The 16419-nt window shown below is 40.9% G+C and overlaps 1 protein-coding gene and 1 pseudogene across 4 annotated transcripts in view; both read left to right on the top strand.

Moving 5' to 3' along the window:
- The window catches only part of Gna14 (G protein subunit alpha 14), a 199796-nt gene that overhangs the window by 145503 nt on the left and 37874 nt on the right, over positions 1–16419 (top strand). The gene's annotated exons all lie outside the window — the stretch shown is intronic.
- LOC147825979 (U1 spliceosomal RNA) lies at positions 12964–13081 on the top strand (annotated as a pseudogene).

The following is a 16419-nucleotide window of genomic DNA, read 5'->3' as shown; positions in this document are numbered from 1 at the left end:
GATATTTCCGATCCAGATATGGGACTCCTCTGCACACCTGTGAACGTTATGACCCTCTGTGAATTATTGCAATCTACCTTCCATATGTGTGAGTTCTGCATCCTCAGAGTCAACCCATCAAGGGTGGAAAAGTCAAGGAAAAAGTTGCATCTCTACTGATCATGCACAGATTTTTTTCCCATCAGTATTTCCTAAATTGTATAATATAACCACTATTTTCATGGCATGTACATTGATTTAGTATTATAGATAATCTAGAGATGATATAAGAATACAAGAGGATGGCCCGGCATGGTGTCACATGCCTGAAGTCCCAGCACTTGGGAAGCTGAGATGGGAAGATTGCTGTGGGTTAGAGGCCAGCCTGAGCTACATATTGAACTCAAGGCCATATGAACACCATAGCAACACCTGACACCCTGTAACACAAAACAAAAACAAAAATACAGGAGGATGTGCATAGATTCCATGCAAATACTACACCATTTTATACAAGGGACTTGAGCACCCGTAGATTTTGATATGCAAGATGGTACCTAGAACCGGTCTCCTCCGGATACAGATACTGAGGGGTGACTCTGTTCTGGCTTTGTTCATTCAAAAGCCAGTTATGAGCCAGCTGCTTTGCTGTGTTGTATGAATTGCCCAGAGATGAACAAGACATCATTTCCTGCTCTCAAGCACCTCCTTCTCATTTACTACACATGGCAATGCCAGTCTACAGTATTCTGATATTCCATGCTATTTTGAAATCTTCAAACAGGCAATTGTGTTGGTGTAATTTTGTCATTTCACGATTGCAAAAAAGCTAAAGACTGAGTCATTTCCCCAGGAAGTTGGATGCTACATAAAGGGATAGATTCTTTCATTTCTGAAGAATTCTCCTGTTTAAGCCCTTCTTTTTTTTTTTTTAAATTCTTTTATTGGTACATTGTAGGTATACAACACAATTACATTTCTCACTGGGAATTGTACCTTTACATAATGCATCTTGGTTCTTATTTTTTCCCCATTCCTAGCCCTCCCTTCACGCCCTCCACCCTTCCCTATTTACAAAGACTTTATTTCCATTTTTTCCATTTCTCATCATTTTTCCTTTCTCTTCTTTCCTTTCCCCTGTCCCTCCCACTACCTCTACCCCTTTGGACCTTTTCCTCCTATTTTGCATTATCGATTATTCATTCTAATCATTGGTACATTTTAGGGATACAATATAATGACATTCATCATTGGAAATTTGCACCTTTACATAGTCTCTCTTGGTTCTTAGTTTTCACCCTTGCCCCGCCCTCCCTTCAACCCCTCTATTCCTCCCTATTTACAAAGATTTTATTCCTATTTTTCCATTTTCTCATATTAATCCCATTCCCTTCTATCCTTTCCCCTAGCCCTCCCACTTCCTTGCCCTTTACCCTTTTTCTTCCTATTTCACATTACCTATTATATATTTTAGTCCTTATTTATGCTTTCAGTTTCTCACACCAGAGAAACTATTTGGTATTTACACATGTGTGTCCTATTTATTTCACTTAAGAGTACTGCCTCAATGTGCATCCACTTAGCTATAAATGTCTCTAACTTCTCATTTTTTATGGCTGAGTAGTACTCCATTTTATAAAAAAAACACATTTTCTTTATCCAGTCTCTAGTTGATGGGCATTTGGGCTGTTTCCAAGTTTTAGCTATTACAAACTGTGCTGCTATGAACATGGGCGCACATATATCACTGTGGTATGATTCTTTTAATTCTTTGGGGAAGATCCCCAGCAGTGGAATAGCGGGGTCAAATGAGACTTGAGTCCTAGTTCTTTGAGGTATCTCCATAGTGATTTCCACAGTGGTTGCACCAGTCTACATTCCCACCAGCAGTGGAGCAGGGTTCCTCTTTCCCCACAGCCCTGCCAGCATTTCTTATTGGTTGATTTCATGATAGCAGCCATTCTTTCTGGAGTGAAATAGAATCTCAGCATTGTTTTCATTTGCATCTCTCAAATGACCAGTGATGTTGAACATTTTTTCATGTATTTATTTGCCATTTCTACTTCTTTGTCTGAGAAATGTCTGTTCATTTCAGATGCCCATTTTCAGATTGGGTCTTTAAATTTGGGAGGTCTGATCTTTTTAAGTTCTTTATAGATTCGAGATAGTAGACCTTTGTCTGAGGAAGAGCAGGTGAAGATTTTTTCCCACATTGTGGGTTGTCTCTTCACACTGCTGGTGGTTTCTCTTGCTGTGCAGAAGCCTTTTAATAAGAGATCCCATTTGTTGATTGTTTGTGCTAGTTCACGGACAACTGAGGTTTTGTTCATAAAATCTTTTCCTACACCGATGTCTTCAAGGGTTCTACCTAACCTCTGTTCCAACTGGTTCAGAGTTTCTATTTTAATATTTAGATCTTTAATCCATTTTGATTTTAGTTTAGTGCATGGTGAGAGATATAGGTCTAGTTTTAATCTTTGGCAAGTTGAAGCCCAGTTTTTCCAGCACCATTTATTAAAGAGGCTATCTTTCCTCCACTGAGGGTGTTTGGCTCCTTCATCGAAGATGAGATGTCTGAGTGTGTCTGGCGTTGTTTCTGCATCTTCTAATGTGTTCCACTGGTCCTCAGGTCTGTTTCTTTGCCAGTACCATGCTGTTTTTATCACAGTAGCTTTGTAGTAGAGTTGCAGGTTGGGGATTGTGATACCCCTGCCATGTCTCTGTTACCTAGAATTGCTTTTGCTATTCTGGGTCTCTTCTTGTTCCAAATCAATTTTTGGATTGTTTTCTCAAGGTCCATGAAGTTTGCTGCTGGGATCTCAATTGGAATTGCATTAAATCTACATAGCAGTTTTGGAAGTATGGCCATTTGCACTCTATTAATCCTTCCTACCCAGGAGCAGGGGATGTCTGTTCATTTTCTGCTATCATCTTCAATCTCTCTTTTCAGAGTGCCATAGTTTTCAGAGAAGAGGTCTTTGATTTCTTTCGTTAAGTTGATTCCTAGATATTTCAGTTTTTTGGATGCTATTGTGAAAGGAATTCTTTGCCCTATTTCTCTCTCAGTGAGTCTGTCATTGGTGAAGAGGAAAGCTATTGATTTTTGTGTGTTGATTTTGTAACCAGGTACTTGACTGAATTTGGTTATTAAGTCTAGGAGACTTTTGGTGGAGTTCTTGGGCCTTCTATATAGAGTACATGTCATCTGCAAATAATGACAATGTGACTTCTTCATTACCTATCTTTATTCCTTTTATTTCTTTCTCTTGTCTAATTGCCATGGCTAATGTTTCCTGAACTATATTGAACAAGAGTGGTGATAGTGGACATCCTTGTCTTGGTCCTGATTTTAGTGTGAAGGATTTCAGTTTTTGACCATTTAGTATGATATTGGCTGTTGGTTTTTCATAGATGGCTTCTATCAGTTTGAGGTAGAGACCATTTATTCCAATTTTTTGAAGGGTTTTTATCATAAATGCATGTTGGATTTTGTCAAATGCTTTTTCTGCATCTATGGAGATAATCATATGGTTTTTGTCCTTGGCTCTATTGATATAGTATATTACATTGATTGCTTTGCGTATATTGAACCATCCCTGCATCCCTGGGATGAATCCCACTTGGTCAGGGTGTATGATCTTCTTGATGATCTTCTGCATTCTGTTTGCCAATATCTTATAAAGGATTTTTGCGTCTATGTTCATTAGTGAGATTGGCCTATAGTTCTCTTTTTCGGTTGGGTCTTTCTCTGCTTTGGGGATCAAGGTGACGCTTGCTTCCAGGAATGAATTTGGGAGTATTGCATCCCTTTCAATTTCATTGAAGTTCAAACAGTAGTGGCAGAAGTCCCTCTCTAAATGTCTTGTAGAATTTAGCAGTGAAGCCATCAGGTCCTGGGCTTTTCTTAGTTGATAAGTTTTTGATTACATTTTCAATTTCATTGGTTGATATTGGTTGTTTAGAATTTTTATGTCTTCTTCGTTCAACTTTGCTTATTCATATGTATCTAGGAATCTGTCCATTTCTTCTGTGTTGTCCATCTTATTGGCGTATAGGTTCTGGAAGTCGGTATTGATGATCCTCTGGATTTCTTCTGGGTCTGTTGTAATTTCACCCTTTTCATTCCTAATTTCATGGATTTGGGCCTTTTCTTTCCTTTTTCTGATAAGGTTGGTTAAGGGTTTGTCAATTTTGTTGGTTCTTTCAAAGAACCAATTCTTGGCTTCATTGATTTTTTGTATCGTTCTCTTAGTCTCCATTGCATTGATTTCTCCTCCCATCTTTTTAATTTCCTCCCTTGTATGAGCTTTGGGGTTGTCCTGCTCTTCTTTCTCTAGAAGCTTAAGGTTTAGCATCAGATTGTTTAACTGGGCTCGTTCTGTTTTCCTAAGAATGCATATTCACTGCTATGAATTTCCCTCATAAGACTGCTTTCATTGTATCCCATAGATTCCAATATGTTGTACTGTCATTGTCATTTAATTGAAGGAACTGTCTGATTTCTTCTTTAATTTCCTCTGTGAACCATTGGTTATTCAGAAGTGTGTTGTTCAATTTCCATGTGTTTATGAAATTTTTTGAGTTTCTTTTGCTATGGATCTCCAATTTCATCACACTATGGTCTGATAATATACAGGGGATAACTTCAATTCCTTTGCACTTAGTTAAACATGTTCTATGTGTGAGTATGTGGTCTATTTTGGAGAATGACCCATGTGCAGCTGAGAAGAATGTGTATTCTGATTTTGTGGGGTGGAAGACTCTGTAAACATCTGTTAAGTTCATTTGTTCAAGAGTTTGATTGAGTTCTAGTATTTCGTTACTTATTTTTTGTCTAGTTGATCTATCTATTTGTGACCGTGGGGTGTTGAGTTCCCCCACTATAATTGTATTAGTGCAAATATGACTTTTCATGTCCGTTAGTATTTGTTTTATATAGTTGGGTGCACTAGTGTTTGGTGCATAGATATTTATGATTGTCATCTCTTCCTCTTGGATTCTTCCCTTTACAAGGATATAGTGTCCTTCTTCATCTCTCTTAATCAGTGTTGGTTTGAAATCTACTTGATCTGCCAAGAGGATAGCTACTCCTGCTTTTTTTCAGGTTCCTGTCTCATGGAGTATTGTTTTCCACCCTTCAACTTTCAGTCTATGAGTTTCCTTTTGAATTAAGTGTGTTTCCTGTATGGAGCATATTGTTGGATTTTGCTTCTTGACCCATTCTGCCAGTCTCTTTCTTTTGATTGGTGAATTGAGACCATTAACATTGATGGTTATAATTGAAACATATTGACTTGTCCTTGCCATGACGTTTTCTTTTTGTTGGGTTCTCCCCCTTTACATTTAATTTCTTGTCATGCCAGATGGGTTCATTTTGCTTTGCTTCCTGGGGTTGTGATCCTTAATGTCTGTTCCTAGGATATTGTGTCAAATTCTTTGGAGTGCTGGTTTGGTATTCACGAAGTTCCTAAGGTGTTCTTTGTCATGAAAGTATCTTATTTCTCCATCAAATTTGAAAGATAGTTTCGCAGGGTACATCAATCTGGGTTGGAGGCTGTTTTCTTTTAGGGCTTGGAATATGTCACTCCAAGCTCTCCTTGACTGAGGGCTTGTGTTGAGAAGTCTGCTGTGATTCTGATGGGCTTTCCTTTGTATGTGATTTGTTTCTTTTCTCTAACTGCTTGTAGAACTTTGTTCTTCTGTTGAGTTTCTGGAATCTTAACAATTATATCTCTATGTGTAGATTTTTTTTGGATCAAGGCTATTTGGAGTCCTATATGCCTCACTTATGTGTATGTCAAGTTCTTTTCCCCTGCTTGGGAAGTTTTCTGCCATCACTTCTGTGAGCAGTTTTTTTTATGTCATCTGCACTCTCTCCTGTTTCTTCATTGAGCCCAATCAGTCTTATGTTATTCTTCTTTGCATCATCTAGCAGCTGCTGGATTGCGTTCTCATGTTCCCTTAGAATTTTGAAACAATTTTTCTTTTCCTGGTCACTAATTGCAATCTTATCTTCTGTATCTGAAATTCTGTCCTCACATTGGCTCATTCTGCTGTGTAGACTTTCAATGGAGTTTTTCATGTCCTAGAAATCTATTTGGATCTGTTTTATGGATTCCATTTGTTTCTTATGTTGGGATTCCATCATGTTCCTGGGCTCCTCTCTAGATTTATTAATCATGTCTTGCACTAGGGGCACAATTTCTCCTGTTATCTGAGAAATTATTTCTGATTTCATTTTTTCCAGATCCCCTTTTGTTGCCAGTTCAGTGGGTCCAGGTGGTTGAGTATCAGAGTGTTCCATCTCATTTCCCTTTGTGGTTGCTGTAGGTGATCTGGAAGTCTGGTTTTGAGACTTATTGACATGTTTTCTCATTTCAACTGGGGCAGGGGGCTGTTAGTGCCTGCACGGATTACCTCCTCTGAGCTGGGAGAGGTGGGACAGAGGACACGAGCAGCGGGAGGGATGGAGGCCGGGAAGCCCCTTCCTCTGGACCAGGAGCAGTGGGATGGCAGCTCAGAAGCCCCTACCTCTGGGCCAGGAGTGGTGGGAGGGATTGTGGCCCAGAAGCTCCTTCCTCTGGGCCAGGAGCAGCAGAGCAGAAGGTGGCCCAAAAGCCCTTTCCTCTGGGCTAGGAGCTGCGGGAGGGATGGTGACTGGGAAGCCCCTTCCTCTGGACCAGGGGCAGTGGGACGGCGGCTCAGAAGCCCCTACCTCTGGGCCTGGAGCAGCGGTACTCAGTACTGTGGTCTGGTGGTCTGGTGTCCTCTGCGTCTTTGTAGTGTGGAACCAGGTGGCTGCCTGTCTGCAGCAGGGTGATTTGGCATCTTCCATGTGACTCGGAACCTCGGTAGGGCATGCACAGACCTGCCTGTCTGCGGCGGGCTGATTCTGTATGTTCCCTGAGACTTGGGACCTCGGTAGGGCGTGCACAGACCTGCCTGTCTGCAGCAGGGTGATTTGGCATGTTCTGTGCGACTCAGCCCGTTTAAGCCCTTCTAAAACAAGTTATTGTTATTTGAATTCCCATTTCCCAAATACATTAATTATAAGGTAGAGGCATCTCTACAAGTCTTCGTCATGTGCATTTCTGTTCTCAGAGATCCAAACTAAGACCCACTTAGGCCTGCCCCTGCTATGACCATGTCTGAAGATTTTAAGGGACCGAGAGGACATGCTTACCTAGAGTCAAGCACCCTTCTATCTCTGGGGACCTGAGCCCCTGCATCCATTTCCCAATCAACCCAGGCTCTTTTGGGGTTCTCTTATGTCTCTTCCAGACACACCTCGCACCAAAGGGCAGCACACATGACCCTTGGCCCATGGGCCTTGTACAGGGGCTGGGAGTGCGTGTCCTCTTAGCCCATTGTCCCCCAGGAACCCCTCTCAGCCCGAGCCTGTCCGTAAGAAGGTGCTCAAGGAGAACGCAGAGGAGTGGGGGCAGTCTGAGGGAAGGGAAGCAAGGAAGGAAGGAGGACCCAGCCCCGCTGTTAGCCCTGCCCCTAGCCCCACGTCCGCCCTACCGTGCTATTTTTCGGCAGACCAGAGCCTGAACCACACGTCTCCTGGACACATTTTAGGCCTGCAAAATGAATGTGTACCTCCAAGAACTATGGCTTTGCTTCCCTACTGCCATGACTAACCTCTGCCTAAGCCTTTCTACAACCTGGTCCTAGTGTACAAGTGCTCTTCATGAGAGCATCGTGTTTCTTCTTTATAAAAACCAAGATTGACCGTGGCTGTGATTATCAGTTGAGGAAATCTTCTTGTACAGGACATGATTATACTCTATTTTGTGAATATACCATATTTTGTTTCTCTGTTTATCAGTTCTTTCCATTTTTTGGCTATTAGGCATAATGCTGCAATAAAAATTCATAAACAGATTTTTTTTTTTTTTTTTTTTGGTACTGGGGATTGAACTCAGGACCTTGGGCTTTTGAGGCAGGCACAGTGCCACTGAGCTAAATCTCATAAACAGATTTCTGTGTAGATATTTGTCTTCACTTTCCTCAAGTATATGCCTTGGAGTGGAATTGCTAGGTCAAATAGTAACTATATTTAATTAGACAAGGAAATGGCAAGCTGGCTTATCCATGTATGAAAGTGAGACTTTCTCCGTGTCCTGCTCACTGCTGGTCTCAGCTACTTTCTCATCACTGGGACCCAATATCTGAGACCCACAATTTAAAGGAGGAAAGGTTAATTTTGGCTCATGGTTTGTAGATGTTTCAGTCCATAATCAGCTGGCTCCCAGGGAGGGTGGCATGGCAGAGGAGCTTTGCAGAGGAGGCTTGCTCATGGCGGGGCAGCAGAAGCAGAGAGACAGATCTAGGGAGGAGGAGGGAGTTAGACTCTTCCACACCACTCCCCCAGTGATCTGCCTCCTCCAACCAGGCTTTCACCACTGGACATCAGATTTAGCTATAAAGCAATCAGTAGACTAATCCACTGATAAGTATTACACACCTATGAAGGTGCCTTTGCTTTGTATGTCCCTGACGGCTAATGATGATGAACATCTTTTCAAGTGCCTATCAGTCATTTGTATAACTTTTTGCAGAAATATCAATTCAAATCTTTTGTTCATTTTTAAATTGCACTCTTATCCTTTTATTATTGAGTTATGAGGGTTCTTTATTCTGAAAAGTAGTCCTATATAAGAGCTATGACTTATAAATATTGTACTTTGTCCTGTGGGTTGCCTGTTTAACTTTGTAATAGTGTCCTTTGTAGCACAGAAGTTTTTAATGTTCATGTAATCTAACTTATTTTCTCTGCTTTTGGTGTCATATATCAGAATCTATTGCCAACTAAACATCACAAAGAGATATTCTTGTATTTCTTCTTCTGTATAGCTTTAGATCTTAAATTTAGGTAGATTATCTGTTTTGAGCAAATCTTTGTTTATTCTGGGAGGTAAATGTGTTACTTACCTTTCTGTTGCCGGGACTAAATACCTGACATACACAACATAAAGGAAGAAAAGTTCATGATTTCAGAAGTTTCAGTCCATGTCAGTGGGCACTGTTGCTTTTAGGTCTGGGTATGGAAGGAAGAAAGATCGTGGCAGAAGGGCATGGCAGAGGCAAGCTGCTCACCCATGGCAGGCAGAAACCAGAGAGAAAGGGAGAGAGCCAGAGACGAGTATGTCCTTCAGAGGCAAGCCCCCACTTTTGCCAACTACTTCTGCTGATTGATTCGCCAATCTCAGGATCCACCCTGCCTACGTAGCAAACTGACCCCCCTTCCCCAACTCTCCCTGCCCAGATTGCTCTTCTAAGATTTCCAACTTCTTATAATGATGTCATTATCCTTATCAACTTTCCAGCTTGAGTGTTACCGGTTGCCTCCCCCCCTGTCCCTTTATCGAGTCTCTGGTGGGTCCTGTTTCATCCACCGGCTTTGCTTCTGTGAAGTACAGTCACACTTGCCGCTACTGCATGCTCAGGCTACCTACCCGGGTAGCAAGCATAGTCCAGCTGTATCCCAGCTGTTAGAGGAGCTCCTGTTCATTTTATTTCTTCAGTACTGATCTACTGCAGGCCAGCCTTCGAGCACTATTCTGATCCCATCATTTCTCTTCTCATATAATCTCAATAGCTCTAATTACTTGTAAAGTTCAGCTCAATTCCATAGGAGGCGAAGTTTTCCCTGAATTAACCCCAGTATTTATTTTCCATCTAGTCTTTTCTTGGGGCCAGACCTCACTACCTTCCATTTTTGTCCTTTTGTGTTCTAACTCCCAATCTTTGTTTATCCTATCTCTTTAGTCTTTGGTACCTGCCCCATCTCAGTATTTATTGCATTGCAGTCTTATAACTCACCAAAAAGTGACCTTCTCCTTGAAATATTTCCTGATTTCTCCAATTAATCATATTCCATTAAACTTTCTTGAATCCCTGAAGCATTTTAACTATGGGTCTTAGGCATTAGCCATGTTCTATCTGATCGATTAATTATGTTTATAAGTGCACAAATGACCCGATTACTTACAAACTCTTTTCAAGGAAGTAGGCTTTGATTAAATCTATCATAGAGTATTCTATAGCCAACGTGGTCCACACTGGTCATGGACTCATGACCATTTCCTACCTGTGCTACCATAGTCATTTTATCTATGTCTCCAGTCTCTTATTCTTTTCAGTTTTTTTGAGTTGAAGGTGCTATCTAGAGTCACCTGACCAGGCTCTCCCTACTGTGATCTGACATCAACCCACATCCCCGAGGACATCTGTGTACCTCAGGCCTACCAAGCTTTTTCCCTCCATCCCACTTCTCATGCTCAGGTTCATAGATGATGAATCTGGGCATGACAGACCCATTCAGTATCCCTGAGCATCCTCCACTTTCCAGAGGGTCTGAATGTCCTTGTAACTCTGCAGTTATCCAAAATAAAAATGTTGCTTCTTTAAGCTTATTCTGTACTGCTTCGTGTCCCTGCTGCTACTCTGAGCTCAAGCAAACCTTCTTCCTCTGTATCACTACATAGCCACTGAACATAGTTCCCAAGGCAGAGTTTTGCTTGCTTATAAACTCACATATACATGTACAGTTTTGTCTCCCAAAGACTGACAGCTCCTAGGATTTCCTTTTACCTTCATTACATCTTCATCCAATCATGTGGTAGGCATTCAGTACATGTTTGAATGAATGAAAACAAAATCCAGAAATGCTAGAAGTTGAGAAGTGAACCACAGACTGTCAGGCCAAGACTATCTCTTGATAGTCTCCTGAAAAAGAAAAATCATTCAAGCCTGGTCTCCGGCAGAACTTTCTGCATGACATAATGCGTAGTCTCCTTCTGGGAAGTAGTTCATGTTCCAGATTAAATGTGTGACCATTTTCTGATACTGCTAAATGATTAAGAACTTCTGGGAAGTTAGGAGTGGCCATTCAACTGACTGACTAACCTAAAAAATTTTTTACTAGACTTTTTTTAATGTCATTATTGCTTTGCAAAGAGCATGAAATAAAATTTTGACCTATGCTTGTAAACTATGTGTCTGCAAAGTCTTTTTTTAAAATCACAGTTCATCTTAAGACTATTTTTGGGCTGTCTTTGAAAATAACTTATATGGAATACAACATCTCTCATCCATTCTCTGTTCATCCCACTTTCCCATTTCAGCTTTCCTTATCCCTAAGAGCAGGCACAGGCCGAGTCTTGGATGAGGAATGGCATTCCCATACAAAGGAAGGCAATTCCCATGTAAAGAAGACGGTGTGTATGGGGTTGGAAGCCTCATGCAAGACCAGAAATGATGGGTGTAGAGCTCTCCAGGAAGAGCTGAGACTGATAGACTGGCAGGCACAGATCACACTGTACTTTGTGGGCTGATGGTGGGGTGAGGATTATACATATGCACCAAGAGATGAAATTGATCTTTCCCAGAATCTGGTGAAATTCATAAAAACTGATTTTATGTGATAAAAGTGTAAAAAGAATATCATTGTTATCAGTTAGAATAGGCTACAGGAACAATCCCTACAGCTCAGTGGCTTAGAACAACCACAGTTTATTTCTTGCTCATACTGCATGTCCAACCAGGGGGGTTAGGCCTCTGCTTTGCACAGCTGTCAGCCAGGATCCAGGACATCAGAGGCTTCTCCATGTTATAATCATCACAAGGCTTCAGGGTTTATTGCAGCAGAAGAGAGGAGATGGAGCAGCATCGACATCATCCCTTGGCCCTAGTCTAGGGCTCCGGTTTCCTTCCAAGAGGGAAGGCTGCCAGTAGATTTCACCAGCTCCAGTCCCTTATAGAAGGGTCGGTTCAGCCACGTATGTCTGAGAAGACCAGGCTCCTCTTCTCTTAGCTCTAACTTGTGAGTCAAAAATTCTGGCCCAGGGATGAGGGCTTGAGAATATTGGAGCCCCAGTTTCTCCCAACAAGCAAGCTTCTAGAGTGAAATTTCCATGCTAGGGGGGAGTAAGACAAGAAGACTAAGGTCTGTCAATTCCCTCCAATACACTGTGCCTACTCATAGAAGTGAACCATTGTCCACTACTGCAGAAGTGAGATTATTGTCCCCACCCATAGGTCTAGTGCAGTAGCACAAGGATTCTATCAAAAAGGTCATCATAAGAATGGAGAGCTCCAACCACTGTGGAAATCAGTATGGAGATACCTCAAAGAAGTAGGACTGGAAGTCCCATTTGACCCTGCTATTCCACTGCTGGATATCTTCCCCAAAGAATTAAAAGAATCATACCACAGTGATATATATGCACCTATGTTCATAGCAGTGCAGTTTGTAATAGCTAAAACTTGGAAATGGCCCAAATGCCCATCAACTGGAGACTGGATAAAGAAAATGTGGGTTTTTTTTTTTAATGAAATGCAGTACTACTCAGCCATAAAAAACAAGAAATTAGAGATATTTATTGCTAAATGGATGCACATTGAGGTGATACTCAAGTGAAATAAATAGGATACACATGTGTAAATACTGAATAGTTTCTCTAGTGTGAGAAACTGAAAGTGTAAATGAGGACGAAAAGGTATAATAGATAATGTGAAATAGGAAGAAAAGGGGCAAAGGGGAGGGGGAAGTGGGAGGGGTAGGGGAAAGGAAAGAAGGGGATGGAATTAATATGAGAAAATGAAAAAAGCAAACAAAGTCTCTGTAAATAGGCAGAGATGGAGGGGTTGAAGGGAGGGCAGGGGAAGGGGGAAATAATAAGAACGAAAAGATTATGTAAAGGTGCAAATTTCCAATGATGAATGTCATTATATTGTGTATCTAAAATGTACCAATAAAAGGAAATATTGAAGAAAAAAAAAAAAAGAATAGCTCCAAAATTCCGTCAGAGGGTTTTACTTGGAATACAGCAAAAAGTTCATGCCTAAAGCCATTGTCAAAAACAATGGACATCTTGCTGGTAAACAAGTAAAGATTAAGAGGCTAGTAGCTCCACTCCTCTAATAACAACAAATAAAATGGCAGGCTGAAAAGAGACCACCAAGAATAGCCTTTCTATACTTACCTGGCAGGGGAGATACCATGATCATGAAGGTGGTTTTCCCAGGGTGAGGCTCCTCCATTGCACTCTGGATGTGCTGACCCCTAAAAAAAAAGAATAGCCTTTCTGAGGTCACATTCAGCCTGGAGGGGTGCAGAAGGCTGTGGGCATGTATAGGGCTGAGGCTATTCAGGAGCAGGTTGAATTGAAGGCATTCTCTAAGCCACATGGATCCACTGGGAAAATACAGACATATTCAAAGTCTTATTGGAAGCCTCGAGGGGCTTAAGCACAACCTCTGACCAAACACAGGCTCAATAATAAACTACTCTGACTCAGTGGTAATTCAGGAAGCCAGGAATGACTGCACACCTGTCCATCTCTGTACCCTCTCAAGAGTACTCAGAGAGACACCCGCTGAGCTACCAGTCCTGGGATTACCATGGAGCAAAACTGTAAACTCTCTGAAATATGAAAATATTCCCCAGGTACATCCACACATATCCAGCAGTAAAAGATAAAAATCTGACTAAAAGGGCTTAAGCACAACTTTTGACCAATAATTGGCTTATACGGACTCAGGGACAACCTCTAGTAAGCCAGATTAGAGAATAAAAGCAGGGGTGGTGATAGTGGTGGGAATTGAGCAAGGAATTCAAAGGCTGTGTACTGTAGAGTATGTAGACTTGACAGATTTAGACAAGTTAAGCTCCTAAACAAATAAGCAAGTGATCAGGAAAACAACAGCATAACCAACTTAGAAGGTCAGCTAGAGGTAAAGATTAGTACCCAGAGTTGCTATCATATATTATCTACATGTCTAGTTTTTGACAAAAGTTTATAAGACATCCAAACACATGGGAAAGTCTGACCATGTGCCCATATACATGGGAAAAATAAGACAAAACAGGCTCAGAGGGGCCAAGAGGTTGAATTTAATTGATAAATCTTCAAGGCAGTTATTATAAATATATTCAAAGAACTAAAAATCATATTTAAGGAATTGAATGAAGGTAGGATAACAACAATTTAACCACATAAAAATAGAAATGACAAAAATGAACCAAATGAAAATTTTGGAGTACAATGAATGAAATTAAAAATTTACTAGTGAGGCTCAGTAGTAGATTTGAGCCAGCAGAAGAATCAGTGTGAACTTAAAGATAGATCACTAATGATTATGCAATCTGAAGGACAGAAAGAAAAACAATAATAAAGAAAAGAAAACAGAAATGTGGGACACCATTGAGCACACCTGGCATATGATAGTACCAGCATGGGAGAGAGAAGGAATAGAAAAATATTCAAAGTTATAATGCCTAAAAATCTCAAAAAATTTTATTAAAAAAATCAATCTTTTAGTCCAAGGAACTCAATGAACTCTGAGTAGGATAAATGCAAAGAGATCCGAGCATACTGGACCTCATACATTATAATAAAAAATATGAAAAATCAAGGTGAAAGGGAAATCTTGAAAGGAAGCACAAGATAAACCCCTTGTATACAAAGGACCCCCAGTGAAGCTAATAGTAGCTTTTCCCTCAGAAAGATTCCAGTCAGAGGCAATGAGGTAATGTATTCAAAATGCTGAAAGAAGAAAGATGTCAACATCAAATCCTATATCCAGCAAGATTATCTTTAACAACTGAAGGCAACCATCATCTACTGTATTGCTTGTGGGAATAAAAAATAGACCACCTGTTCTGCAATAAGCTTGTCAGATTCTCAAAGAGCTAAGCATGGTTATCCAGCAATTCCACTCCAAGATGAATGAAAACACATGAAACCTGTACATGAGTGCTGCTGTGGTTGAATATAGCTTGTCCCCTCCAAAAGTCATGTTGAAATTTAATGCATGGTGTGAGATAGTAAAAGGTGACTGGGGTCTACACTCATGAGGGGATTAATTCATTCATGTGCTTAATAGGTTAATGAATTATCTCAAGTGTGGGTTTGCTATAAAGGCCAGCTTGGCTAGTTTTCCAGCATGTTCCCTGCCTCTCACTATGTGAGGTTCTGTGCCACTCTGGGACTCTGCCAGCCAGAAGGTCACCACCAACTGCAGCCATTTGACCTTGGGCCCGAGAACAAATGTCTTTTCTTTATAACTTACCCAGTCTGTGGTATTTTGTTGTGAATAACAGGAAATGGACTAAGACAAATACTCAGAGACAAGCAGTGTAAAAAAATTCAAACAATGATAACATGATGAGTGGATAAGTTAATATGATATAATGGAATATTATTCAATACTAGAAAGGATTAAAGTACTGATACATGGCACAACGCGGATGCATTTAAAACACATTCTGCTAAGTAAAAAGCCATTGCAAAGAACCACATATTGTATGCTTCCATGTATATAAAATGTCCAGAAGAGGCAAATCTATGCGGATAGAATGTTTATTGGCTCCGTGGGGCTGGGAGAGGGCAGAGCCCACAGGGCGGGACTGCATCGGTTTCCTAGGGCTGTGGGCAGCTTTAAAGAGCAAGTTTATGTTCTCACAGTCTTGGGAGCTAGAACTCCAGATTCAAGGTTTTGGCAGTGCTGTCCCCTCTCCAAAGCCTATGGGAGAGGACACTTCCTTGCCTCTTTTAGCTTTCGGTAGCCCCAGAGTGCCTCAGCTGTGGCTGCTGCCATCTTCCCTCTGTGTCTGTGTCTAGCTGCACACGGTGTTCCTCCCTGTGTGAGTCTGTGTCCAAGTCTCCCTGTTCTTGTAAGGATACCAGTCATGTTGGAATAAGGCCCATCCTAATGACTTCATCTCAACTGGATTACATCTGCAGAGACTCTATTTCCAAATAAGGTCACACTCAAGGTACAGAGACTTAAAACTTCAGTGTATCCTTCTGGAGTTGAGTTTCATCCCATAGACTAATTAGTACCCAGTCTTCTAGGGTGTGAGAAAATGCTCTAAAACCGATTATGGTGATAGTTACATAACTGCTTGAATATTCTAAAAACAAATAAATAGTACATTTTGAATGGGTGAATTGTACGTGTGAATTATATCTTAATAAACTTGCCTTTAAAAAGGAAAGAGAAATAAGGACAGTCCCAGATATGGGGGGGTTCATTAAAAGAAATATTAAAAGAAGTTTTCCAGGCTAAAATGTAGTGACCCCAAACATAATTTGAATTCACACTAAAAGCAGAGAGAATTTCAGTAAAGGTTATGATGTAGGTAATGATAAAATGCACTGATTATAGATTTCTATTTCTTCTTCTCTGTGATGATATAAAAAGCAACCACATGTGAAAGATAGAGATCCATATGTGCACCTTTACCCACATGAATCCAGAATGGCCTCAGAGTTCCTCCTGACTGTCAGCCCTTCCTTGGACTGTGTCTGTGACTTCCAAGCTGCTCCCTGGTCCTGAGACTTCCTAGTCTCATGAAATATTGGCTTATTGAGTCTGGAATTATCCTGCGACTACCTTCTCCTAAAATGGAAACCAAATAACTATTTT

This window comes from Heterocephalus glaber, unplaced genomic scaffold (genome assembly GCF_053883595.1).
Source record: "Heterocephalus glaber isolate CG9 unplaced genomic scaffold, H.glaber_assembly_v1.0 deba00001481, whole genome shotgun sequence".
Taxonomy (NCBI): Eukaryota; Metazoa; Chordata; class Mammalia; order Rodentia; family Bathyergidae; genus Heterocephalus; species Heterocephalus glaber.
The sequence above is the reverse complement of the archived record's forward strand: the minus strand, read 5'-3'. Positions and strand labels throughout refer to the sequence as shown.